Here is a 13,559-nt window from a genome sequence, read left to right as displayed (position 1 = left end):
GAGCACTAGCGACTTGAAGATTCGGATCTTTGTCCTTCCGTACAGATATCGACAACGCCATATAATCTGGCTGAGTGAGTCCATAACGCTGTGGGCCTCGCCAATCCGTCATAAGACTTCCTACTGAGATACACCGTCATTATAAACTACACTACCAAGGGATGTGAAGTTTTCCAATATTCATATAAAAGTTCCTGTTATTTGTTATTCTTGCTACTAGATATTTAATTTTCTTTTCTTTATTTTCATATCATTTGTTGATTCCAATTCTCAAACATCTTGATTATAGAGATACATTTTAGTCTTATCACTTGTATATTTTTGCAATAAAATCAATGAATTTCAGGTGTATTTTACTTTTCATCATTATTCTTATTAGCGCTTCTATGTTAAGACTCAAAAGCCATTTGGAATTCAATTCTTACAACTATTAATGTTTTTCTGGTCTCAAAACTCGTATGAACACAATAGTTTCATTTCAATGAATTATTTGCTGCTTTCCTATTTTCAGTGCAGGCTTTCTCTCTGGACCCTGGTCCTATGCTTGCTATTTTCTTTGGAAGATGATTTTATATTTCATTTCTTTCTGTTCCCAGTTATAGCTTATATGTTGTATCTGTTAGTGCTATTGGTCTTAAAAGTCCCTTATGCATGGTTGGCTTTGCTTCTATTTATTAAATGTTATTTGATACGTTCCAAGTGTCTTGAAATACAGGAATAATACCATTATTCCTTTATTCCTGTATTAAAACATTACTTAATGCATTCAATATATCTGTCTTAATTCCTTAGGAGGGTAGGCTCAGACTAGACATCACACCCTCACACCCTCTGGCTGTTTGTAAGGTATATACAAAAGAGTAAATGCAAGTCTACACATTTGTTTCCATAATACTACTGTTTGGTGATGCAGATATGGATATAATTTGGTGATGCAAGTATACATTTCATATCTAGAATACTGTGGTAGCTGTAAATTTGCACATTATGTTTATCTCACATTGTGCAGCACGTAGATGAAAGACTAGAAAAGTTTCATTGTCTTTGCAACATCAGAAATGGATTTCAAATACTTTTTTTTTCATCTACTGCATAAAATAACCCCCTCCTCATACACTACATATCATATTTTAAGGTTGCATCTTCTTGAATTAGTTGTTCACAGGACCACCCACAATATCGAGTCCTGAAACAATATGTTGTTGAATTGTTTCTACTCTCCTCATTAATTAGAGAGAGAGAGAGAGAGAGAGAGAGAGAGAGAGAGAGAGAGAGAGAGAGAGAGATAGAGAGAGAGAGAATCATCTTTTTCAAGCTTAACTTCCCAACTTATGTAGGGCAGCCTGTTTTAGCTCTTTGATAAGTAATATTTGGTAAATTTCTTGGTTTCTCTATCATGATTTTCTCATGTATTGACTCGATCAGGCTGGTCATATTTCCTAGGCACAGCTAATGTAAGTACTTTATCATGATTTAATGTTTTGAAAAGCATTGGTGAGTATTTATTAACAGATTTGTGGTTTATCTATGTTAGGTTAGTTGCCCTATCAAGTGTTGCCTAACATAACATCGCTCCTTAAAACCTTGTCACATAAATATGAAGAACGATACTTACGTATGATATTGTGTAGAGCCATTATATATCAATTCTGATAGCATGTTAACACCTATCCTCACCTTAATTAACATCAGCACTGTAAAAACACTCATATTTATGATTTAAACTACGTAATGTATACTGTATTCTGCAAAAAAAAAAAAAAAAAATTCAATATCAGATCGGAGGTACAATTACGGCATGTAATATTGCAATGATCATCTCAGCTGTCTTTGACATTTAAATTTTCTGTTATCGCCAGACGCCGGTCCTTGGCACCATCTCAGGCCGTGTACGGTTTCATGGACGTCGGTAAATTAGAGACAAGGAAGGCCCCACATTTTTCCTTCCCCTGTCATTATTAATGAATCTCAGGTGTCGCAACTTGGTGTGAACATGCCCTAAGTATTCACCTGTGGAAATATGTCGATGCAAATGTGATTGGTATCCTATTTTTTGTGAAAAATGAATGTGCAGTCATGGGTGTCGGAGCGCTGCTGGAGGATGTCTTGGCGACGAGGAAAAGCTGCCGAACTTTATGTAAGTTTTGATTTACTAGGGCGAATTTTGCGTTTTCCTTCTATATGTAGATACAGAAAGCGTCAATCTACCCATACATGTCAACAGAACGATCTTACAACATATAATAGCGAAGAAATCTGAGCATATAGATGCCCCGGCTCAATTCTGCCCGAGGCTCAATTTTGTCGATGACAGGGGCCTATATTTTTCCTTCCCCTGTCATTATTAATGAATCTCAGGCGTCGCAACTTGGTGTGAACATGCCCTAAGTATTCACCTGTGGAAATATATTGATGTATATGTGATTGGTATCCTATTTTCTGAGAAAAATGAATGTGCGATCATGGGTGTCGGAGCGCTGCTGGAGGATGTCTTGGCGACGAGGAAAAGCTGCCGAACTTTATGTAATTTCTTATTTAATGAGGCAAATTTTGACATGGTCTTTGTCATCATAATAAAGAATGATGATCATGCTAGCTCTAGACGCCATATCAGTCGAAAAGAAGCCCACATACACGAGCTTGAGCTAAGATAACAGAGGCGTGTGGATGCCCGGGCTCAATTTTGCCCGAGGATCAATTTTGCCCGTGACAGCGGAGCCATTTTTCCGACCACGCCACTGTGGCCAGCGATAGATACCGTTGTTTCAAATGGCAGCGAGCACACGAGCCACTATCGGTGACCACCACCCTGCCACCCGCCGCTTTCCCTCTGTCTTGACACTGACCTTTTTGAATTTTAACTGTCACAATAATATATAAGTATAACCTTCACGCATAACGTGTTCAGGACATGATGAATAAGCTCTTACATGCTTACAGAATTAAGGTTTCATTTCGTTTTACAGTTTTACATATTAATAGATTCTGGTGTGGATTAACTACTGAATGTGGTAGTTTTATTTACCCGGAAGTAGAAAGTGGAAATGTTATGTAACCACAAAGACTGCTGGATTAGGTAAAACAATTACATCTAATGTGATTTTATATTCTGCATGTTCAGCCTTACATTAAGATTACCGCAAGTCTCTCTTCTACTGGCACACACTTCCTCGTGTTGATGTCCTGCCGTGTTATACGTGGACCAGTTACTGTCATAAGATGATCAAAGCTGTCCTGTGACTTCCTGAAGCAGTCAAAAAAATTATCAGGGTGCTCTTTTAGCTCTGTAAATGATGTGGAATGCAACACGCAGTAATCTTTATTTCCTAACGATGGGGTGAACCCAGTACTTTCTTCTGCGCTTTTTGCCAAGAGAGCACAGACAGCTGCTACCTCTACGAGATCCATAACCCCACGTACTGACCTCATTGGTGGCCGCCACCGAGTGGCTCGTGTGCACACTGTTCAGGGTGCACTACTTACCATTTTTCGTGGGGACCATTTTTTTGGTGGCCACTTTTTGTGGCGGCCACTGACCATGTCTCGTGTGAACCCAGCCTAGATTTTGTCTTTTCTTACCTGTTTTCTGTTGTTTTTGTAGAGATGACACGATTGGCTTCAGTATACCTTCCTTTTACAACGTGTAATGAACGTGTTGTTACCTAGGTCATCTGGTTATTAAGAGTACTATCTTGCTGGCACCACCCCGCGCCCCTGGACCCTCGGGATCTCCAGCACCGCCGTGAACGCCCCGGGGGAGCCGAGGCGCTCTGCATGCCGGGACCCCTGGGCCCTGAGCTCGCCAGGGAGACCTTGGGCCCCCTGACGCTCCCCAGCCCCGCTGAGGCGAGGGGGGTTGGAGCAAGACTTGACTCTTAAACCACCAGACGAGAATATTAAGTTAATCGAAACTACCGTGAAGGCGCCGATCACGGAGTTTGTCGGATCCGGGATGGCCGAACGAAGGGCCGAAGGAACGTGACAGATCATCCTAAGAATGACCTTGGGATGGTTTTCGGGGCAGCATCCGTTTGCCTCTTATCCTTATTGCGTCCCTTTTTGCTTATTTTGCATATTCCTCTCTCTCTCTCTCTCTCTCTCTCTCTCTCTCTCTCTCTCTCTCTCTCTCTCTCTCTCTCTCTCTCTCTCTCTCTCTCTCTCTCTCTCTCTCTCTCTCTCTCTCATTATTGTAGTAATAGTAGTAGAAGTAGTAGCAGTAGTAGTAGAAGTAGTAGTAGTAGTAACGGTAGCAGAAGTAGTAGCAGTAGTAGTAGAAGTAGTAGTAGTAGTAACGGTAGTAGAAGTAGTAGCAGTAGTAGTAGAAGTAGTAGTTAGACCAAATCTGAGTATTGTTTCGTGTCTGCTAGGTCTTGCTTGGGAGGCGGTGGCTGAGTGGTTAGCGTGCGGGCGTTGTGAGACCGGGGACTTGAGTACTCGTTTCATTTCGCTTCACAATTTTGCATATTAATAGATTCTGGTGTGGATTAACTACTGAAATGCATGTGGTAGTTTTATTTACCCAGAAGTAGAAAGTGGAAATGTTATGTAACCGCAAAGACTGCTGAATTATGTCAATAAATTACGTACATCTAATGTGAGTTTATATTCTTCATGTTCAGCCTTACATTAAGATTGCCGCAAGTCTCTCTTCTACTGGCACACACTTCCTCGTGCTGGTGTCCTGCCGTGTTATACGTGGACCAGTTACTGTCGTAAGATGATCAAAGCTGTCCTGTGACTTCCTGAAGTAGTAAAAAAAAATATCAGGGTGCTCTTTTAGCTCTGTTGATGAAGTATGGAATGTCACACGCAACGTAGTCTGTTGCTAACTATGGGGTGAACCCAGAAATTAAATTTAGAGTTGACTTCAAAGGGACGTGTGTGTGTGTATGTATATTTTTTTTCATTTCCTCTCGGTAACATTACTATTACAGAGCAGCGTTAAGGAGGAATTAATGAGTAGCGGTGCGAGGGTGTCGTGCGGGGCTGATGATGATGATGATGTTGATGATATTAGGTTAAGAGTGTTGCGAGATGTGTTGGCGTTAATGGGATAAGATGACGCAGTGTTGTGTTTAGAACTTCTGATGTTGATGTTCTGAAGGTACGAGTGTTGCAGGATTATTGGTTCTAATTTAGTAAGGGTGTTGTGTTGGGCTGATGATGATGATTGTGTTGATGGTGTGAGGATTAGTGTTGCAAGATGTGTTGGGATTAATGGGATAAGGTCGTTGCATTATTTTTACAGTAAAGGAACCAAAATTAATAAATAAAACATCCTTGCGAACTGATGATAAAGGCCAGAAGGGTAAGAGTGTTACGAGCTTATTAGTGTTGAGTGGTTCATGATGAGAGTGTTGCAGAGTGTAGGGTTGTGGGTAATGATCTGAGTGTTAGTGTTGCAAGATTGTTACGATTAATAATGAGGGGGAAGGGTGTTGCAGAATTGTGTTGAGAGCTGGTAATGGTAATGATCTGAAAGTTAGTAGTGTTGAGAGGCTATTGGTGTTAGTAATGAGTTCGTGGTAAGAGTGTTGCAAGCTTGTACGGGATTGTTAGTGTGTGTTCCAGCGTGTTGTTGTTGCTATTGTGTTCCTGGAAAAGTGTTGCCAAATCTTGTGTTGTGGGTGCACTAACCATTGCCATTTTTGTTGTTCATAAACAGATAGATAGATAAATATAGATAGGTAATGAGATAAATAGACAGGCAGATAGATAAGGAGATAGATAGAAGAGAAATAAATGAATGAGATATTAGATAGACAGATATATATATATATATATATATATATATATAGAGAGAGAGAGAGAGAGAGAGAGAGAGAGAGAGAGAGAGAGAGAGAGAGAGAGAGAGAGAGAGAGAGAGAGAGAGAGAGAGAGAGAGAGAGAGAGAGAGAGAGAGAGAGAGAGAGAGAGAGAGAGAGAGAGAGAGAGAGAGAGAGAGAGAGAGATTTACATAGATTTACATAGAAAATCAGACCACACAGACCCCATGGTCCAGACTAGGTGGTCTGTCTTTAAACCTAAGTGATTTTACATTAATCAGATGGCTCCAAAACGTTGCTTTTCTACTCTAGTTAATATTAAGTTCAAGGAAGTGACGGTCGAGCTTGTTTTTAAAGGAGTCAATCGTGTTACACTGGACCACTCATGGTGGAAGCTTATTCCATTCTCGCACTACAACGTTGGTGAAGAAAAATTTGGTGCAGTCTGAATTTACTTGTCTACATTTGAGCTTTGTGCCATTGTTCCTCGTTCGCAAAGTGTCATCGATCATAAACAATTTTGATCTGTCTACATTCGTGAAACCATTAAGTATTTTAAAACATTCGATCAGTTTTCCTCGGAGGAGACGTTTCTCAAGAGAGAACATGTTAAGGGTGGAAAGCCTTTCTTCGTAGGATTTGTTGCGCAAGGAAGGGATCATTTTTGTTGCTCGACGCTGAACACCTTCTAGTTTAGCAATGTCCTTTGCATGGTGGGGAGACCAAAACTGTACCGCATATTCCAAGTGGGTCTTACTAAACTATTGTAGAGCGGAAGTATTACATCTTTATTTTTTAATAAAAAGCTTCTTTTAATGAAGCCCAACATTCTGTTCGCTTTATTTGCTGCATTAATGCATTGATGTGAGAATTTGAGGTTTGACGCGATTTTAATCCCCAGGTCCTTAACGCATTGAACACTTGTGAGTTTAACGCCGCGTATTTCGTAATCGAACTTCTTATTTTTTGTTCCAACTTGAAGGACCTGGCACTTGTCTACGTTAAAGGGCATCTCCCATTTATCCGACCAAGCTGAAATTTTGTGCAAATCCTCTTGGAAGCTTTGCCTGTCTTCGTCATTGAAAACCGAGTTACCAATCTTTGTGTCGTCTGCAAATTTACTAATGCGATTATTGAGTCCAACATCCAAGTCGTTGATGTAAATAATGAAGAGCACTGGGCCAAGAACCGAGCCCCGAGGGACGCCACTAGTGACCGGCGCCCACTCTGAGTTAAATCCGTCATTCACAACTCTTTGTTGTATGTTGCTCAACCAATTCGCGATCCATTGGTTTACTTGACCGTCAATGCCTATTTGCTTTAATTTATAAAGTAATTTATGATGTGGGACTTTATCAAACGCTTTCTGGAAATCAAGATAGACTACGTCCACTGATTTGGTTACGTCATAAATTGAGAAGAGATCGTTATAAAAGGTCAGTAGGAGAGAGAGAGAGAGAGAGAGAGAGAGAGAGAGAGAGAGAGAGAGAGAGAGAGAGAGAGAGAGAGAGAGAGAGAGAGAGAGAGAGAGAGAGAGAGAGAGAGAGAGAGAGAGAGAGATATATTTAAATAGTAAGATAGATAAACAAGTAGATAGAAATATAGTAAATAGACAGATAGAATAATTAAGATAGCTGGATAGTGTGTGTGTGTGTGTGTGTGTGTGTGTGTGTGTGTGTGTGTGTGTGTGTGTGTGTGTGTGTGTGTGTGTGTGTGTGTTTACCTTCACAAAACATGAAAATGTCCGCGCAGGAGGCTCCTCTCCCTGAATATGCATGACGGAAAACACACATAAATTGCATACAGTTTTTTTTTTTTTTTTTTTATAGTGCAATAAAATCCGTATATTGAGTTCGCTTGAGACTGATAAAACGGGTCGCAGAATTGGATGTTTTTATTGACGTTGACGCCGTTTCGTTATATAATTAACTTTCAATTATCCAAAAAAGCAAGTGAGAATGATTTATCGGGCAATATATTCAGGTTTATATTTATCTTAGTATCCCTGCTGTTAGGTTTCCACTCCCTTTAGCTACGCGCCATTAACCCAGTAGCAGCGACGGGCCAAATTTGTGGCTTTACCGTGTAGCAGCGACGGGCCAAATTTGTGGCTTTACCGTGTAGCAGCGACGGGCCAAATTTGTGGCTTTACCGTGTAGCAGCGACAGGCCAAATTTGTGGCTTTATCGTGTAGCAAGCGACGGGCCAAATTTGTGGCTTTACCGTGTAGCAGCGACGGGCCAAATTTGTGGCTTTACCGTGTAGCAACGACAGGCCAAATTTGTGGCTTTACCGTGTAGCAACGACGGGCCAAATTTGTGGCTTTACCGTGTAGTAGCAGCGACGGCCAAATTTGTGGCTTTACCGTGTAGCAGCGAAGGGCCAAATTTGTGCCATGATATAACCCCAAAATAGATGATGCATAAACTGATCACAAATGCTTTGATATATATATATATATATATATATATATATATATATATATATATATATATATATATATATATATATATATATATATATATATATATATATATATATATATATATATATATATATATATATATATATATATATATATATATATATATATATATATATATATATATATATATATATATATATATATATATATATATATATATATATATATATATATATATATATATATATATATATATATATATATATATATATATATATATATATATATATATATATATATATATATATATATATATATATATATATATATATATATATATATATATATATATATATAATTAACTGGTTTGTGTGAGTGATGATTTTTTCTCATTTTTCTCGCTTTTGGGGACCAGTAAGAAACGTGATCCCCGCAGCTACCGGGTTAAGATGAAAGCTATATTCAGCCCAAGGTGAGAACACGTTGAAAAGTAGCTCCTCCCAACGGTGACGGAGGAAGGGCACGGCTGCTCTGGTGCTGGTAATTGATTGACAGTTGATCCGTTGGGGGTTGGGCGCTTCAGGTAGTCAGGTAGAAGGTGGCGGGCGGGCTTCTCCACTGATCCTTTCTCACCTTTGGCGGAAGAGACAGTAACGATACGGTAAACAATGTGCTCGTAAGTCAGGTGAGGGAGTTCCACCTCTTTTGGGGGTTCAGCAAACCAGTTTCGTAGAGTGATAAAGGAAAAAGAGAAGTAAGATATATATTGCAGTCTAACATTATTTATATATTTTTTTTGTCTTATTTTTGTCTCTCCACTACTACTACTACTATTATTACTACTAATAGTACTACTACTACTACTACTACTACTACTACTACTACTACTACTGCTGGGTAAATACAACATCACACACGCACAGACAAAAAACAAAGGAATACGGAAGGAAAGGAATCGGGTACAGTGTTGGAATGCGATCTTGTTGACTTTCTTTTATTTCTTTATTCTTCCCATTTTTCCCTCGTTATTATTTATGAGTGTGTGTGTGTGTGTGTGTGTGTGTGTGTGTGTGTGTGTGTGTGTGTGTGTGTGTGTGTGTGTGTGTGTGTGTGTGTGTGTGTGTGTGTGTGTGTGTGTCGTTGAATCGCGAAGTCTCTTGAATTGTTGACGGAAATTTGATTGAGAGAGAGAGAGAGAGAGAGAGAGAGAGAGAGAGAGAGAGAGAGAGAGAGAGAGAGAGAGAGAGAGAGAGAGAGAGAGAGAGAGAGAGAGAGAGAGATTTTCTTTTCATTCATCTTCTTTTCTTATTCTTATGTCCTTCTTCCTCCTCCTCCTCCTCCTCCTTCTCCTCTTTCATCTCCTCCTCCTCTTTTTTTCTTTTCTTCTTTTGTCTCCTCTTCCTCCTCCTCCTTCTCCTCTTTCATCTCCTCCTCCTCTTTTTTTCTTTTCTTCTTTTGTCTCCTCTTCCTCCTCCTCTCCTCCTCTTCCTCCTCCTCCTCCTCTTTCTTCTTCTCTTCCTTTACGTGTCCCTCACCCTCTTTCATTCGCTTAACTTTCTTCTTCCTCCTCTTTCATCTCCTCCTCCTATTACGCCATCTCTTTCTTTCCTTTCTTTTGATCCTGCATTGCTTTCAACTTCTATTTTTTCTCCTCCTCCTTTTCCTCTTCCTCTTCCTCCACCTCCACTTTCACCTCCTCCGTCCTCTCCTCCTCCTCCTCCTTATATTTCTTCTTCTCTCCCTTAACATTTTTCTCCTTTTCCTTTTCGTTGTTTCTCCTGATCAATTCCCTCTTTCTCCTCCTCCTCCTCCTCCTCCTCTCTCTCTCTCTCCCGTGGGGGCGGTGAGAGGTGAGGGCAACTGACCACCAATTCCGAGAACTGGTTCCAAGATAATCCCGATATTGCGGGAGTTTCAATGGCGTGACCTCATGGCGGCCTCCCTCTCTCTCTCCCCGCGGCCGACTCACGAACGTGGAGTTGCCTGCCTCGGGACACCCACCTGCAGCGCTACACTCAGGGTGATGATGGTGATGGTGGCTGTTTTGATGTGAGAACTGACTGCCAACTGATGACGGGTAGCCAGTGCCTTCCATATAGTCCGTTTCCTTCTCCAATTATAAATGAAGGAGAGTAATTGATTGTGGTGTGTGTGTGTGGTGTAAGAACTGGCTGCCAATTGACAGGTGTAACCAGTGTCTTCCATATAGTCCGTTTCCTTCTCCAATTCATAAACGAAGGAGCGTAACTGTTGGTGGTGGTATTGACTATATAGTGTGTGTGTCGTGTAAGAACTGACTGCCAGCTGATGAGGGGTAACCAGCGCCTTCCATATTGTCTGTTTCTTTCTCCATTCATAAACGAAGGAGTCTAACTGATGATTGTGGTATTGACTATATAGTGTGTGTGTGTGTAAGGACTGAACTGATGCGAGGTAACCAAGGTCTTCCATATGCTGTGTTTCCTTGGCTGACTCGTAAACTAAGGTGATGGATCTGACACCCTCGGGACCTACCTGCAGCGATACACTCGGCCTGATGGTTATGTTGATGCTGTTGACTAGCGTGGTGGTAAGGACTGACTGCTACTTGATGCCAGGTAACGAAGGTCTCCAAATGCTGTATTCTCTTGGCCTTATTCGTAAACAAAGGCGCGTAGTTGCCTGCCTCGAGACACACCTTCAGCGATACACTACTACACTGATGATGATGGGGGCGTTGACTAGCGTGGTTTAAGGACTGACTGGGAACTCATGCGGGCTAACAGACTTCTTATATGCTGCGTTTCCTTCGATTCATAAGCAAGGGTGCCTAAGTGACTGTCTCGGGACCCACCTGAGGCGCTACACTCGGGCTGATATTGTTGTTGATACTCTTGCCTAGCGTGGTGGAAGGACTGCTGGTGTAAGGAGTGCCAACTGGTGTGCAATGATAAGGCCTTCCATAGTCTGTTGTTTCCTTGGCTGACTCGTGAACAAAGGAATGGAGCTGCCTGCCTTGGGACCCATCTGCAGCAGTACATTAGACTGATGAATTTTGTCTAGCGTATTGTAAAGACTGACTGTCAACTGATGTGCAATAATAAGGCGTTCCAATTGCTGTGTTGTTTCCTTGGCTGACTCGTGAACAAAAGAATGATTTACATAGATTTACATAGAAAATCAGACCACACAGACCCCATGGTCCAGACTTGGTGGTCTGTCCTTAAACCTAAGTGATTTTACATTAATCAGAAGACTCCAAAACGTTGCATTTCTACTCTAGTTGATATTAAGTTGAAGGAAGTGACGGTCGAGCTTATTTTTGAAGGAGTCAATCGTGTTACACTGGACCACTGACGGTGGAAGCTTATTCCATTCTCGCACTACAACGTTGGTGAAGAAAAATTTGGTGCAATCTGAATTTACTTGTCTACATCTGAGTTTTACGCCATTGTTCCTCGTGCGCAAAGTGTCATCTATCATAAACAATGTTGATCTGTCTACATTCGTGAAACCATTAAGTATTTTAAAACATTCGATCAGTTTTCCTCGGAGGCGACGTTTCTCAAGAGAGAACATGTTAAGGGTAGAAAGCCTTTCTTCGTAGGATTTGTTGCGCAAGGAAGGATCATTTTCGTTGCCCGACGCTGAACACCTTCTAATTTAGCAATATCCTTTGCATGGTGGGGAGACCAAAACTGTACCGCATATTCCAAGTGGGGTCTGACTAAACTGTTGTAGAGCGGGAGTATTACATCTTTATTCTTGAATACAAAGTTTCTTTTAATGAAGCCCAACATTCTGTTCGCTTTATTTGCTGCATCGATGCATTGCTGTGAGAATTTGAGGTTTGACGCGATTTTGACCCCCAAGTCTTTGACGCATTGAACGCTTTTGAGTTTAACGCCGCGCATTTCGTATTCGAACTTCTTATTCCTCGTTCCAACTTGAAGGACCTGGCACTTGTCTACGTTAAAGGGCATCTCCCATCTATCCGACCAAGTTGAAATTTTGTGCAAATCCTCTTGAGGCTTTGCCTGTCTTCGTCAGTGAGAACCGAGTTGCCAATCTTTGTGTCGTCTGCAAATTTACTAATGCGGTTATTGAGTCCAACATCCACGTCGTTGATGTAAATAATGAAGAGCACTGGGCCAAGGACCGAGCCCTGAGGGACGCCACTAGTGACAGGCGCCCACTCTGAGTTAAATCCGTCGATCACTACTCTTTGTTGTCTGTTGCTCAACCAATTCGCGATCCATTGGTTTACTTGACCGTCAATACCTATTTGCTTTAATTTGTAAAGTAATTTATGATGCGGGACTTTATCAAACGCTTTCTGGAAATCAAGATAGACTACGTCCAGTGATTTGGTTACGTCATAAACAGTGAAGAGGTCGTTATAAAAGGTTAATAGGTTCGATAGGCAGGATCTTTTGTTTCGGAAGCCATGTTGTGAGTCCCCAATCAATGAGTGGCTTTCAAGGTAATTCACAATTTTGTCTCTAATTATGCCCTCAAGTAGCTTACCTACAACCGAAGTTAGACTAATGGGCCTGTAATTACCTGGTACTTTTTTGTCTCCTTTCTTGAAAATCGGTGTCACGTTAGCCTTTTTCCAATCTGGAGGGACGATGCCTTGTCGCAAGGACATATTGAATACGGTTGTGAGGGAGGAGAGTATTTCGCTCTTTGTTTCTTTCAGCAGAGTTGGATATACTTTGTCAGGTCCAGGACTTTTATTTGTTTTAAGTGAATGGAGAGCTTTAAGGACTTCATCGGTTGTTATTTCAAAATTAGGCAATGCATGCCTGCCTTGGGACCCATCTGCAGCAATACACTAGACTGATGAATTTTGTCTTGCGTATTGTAAAGACTGATTGTCAACTGATTCGTGCAAATATAAGGCGTTCCAATTGCTGTGTTTCCTTCCCTTAGTAAGTTTAGAGCTCATACTGAGAGGATCATTAAGATAATTTCGGGATTCAGTTGATTTGATGATTGGCTTCAGTGGGCTTCCTGTTTTTCTTTTTTTTCTGGATCAGCGATTTGCGTGTGATTATATTGGTGGAGTCGCGTGTTGTGGCGTTTTTTGTGAGTGTGGTTGAGCGTCTTGTCTGCGTTTCTTTACGGATTAGTGATTTGCGTGTGATATCATTCATAGAGTTGCGTGCGTGTATGTGTGTGGAGGAGCGTCTTGCGTGTGATTTCCCATTGTGGTTTCGTTTCCTGTATCGCTAACAGTGGATTAGTGTACGAGTTACTTCATCTTGATTTTGTGTAAAGGAAGTACTCTTAACGTATCTCCTGGCCCTTTTGAATTAGCTTTCCCACGTTTTTGTAAAGGTAGAATTCTTGTCATCATTTCTTCCCAACGTTCTTAGTAAAGGCTC

This window comes from Eriocheir sinensis, unplaced genomic scaffold (assembly GCF_024679095.1).
Source record: "Eriocheir sinensis breed Jianghai 21 unplaced genomic scaffold, ASM2467909v1 Scaffold67, whole genome shotgun sequence".
NCBI classification, from domain to species: Eukaryota; Metazoa; Arthropoda; class Malacostraca; order Decapoda; family Varunidae; genus Eriocheir; species Eriocheir sinensis.
The sequence above is the reverse complement of the archived record's forward strand: the minus strand, read 5'-3'. Positions refer to the sequence as shown.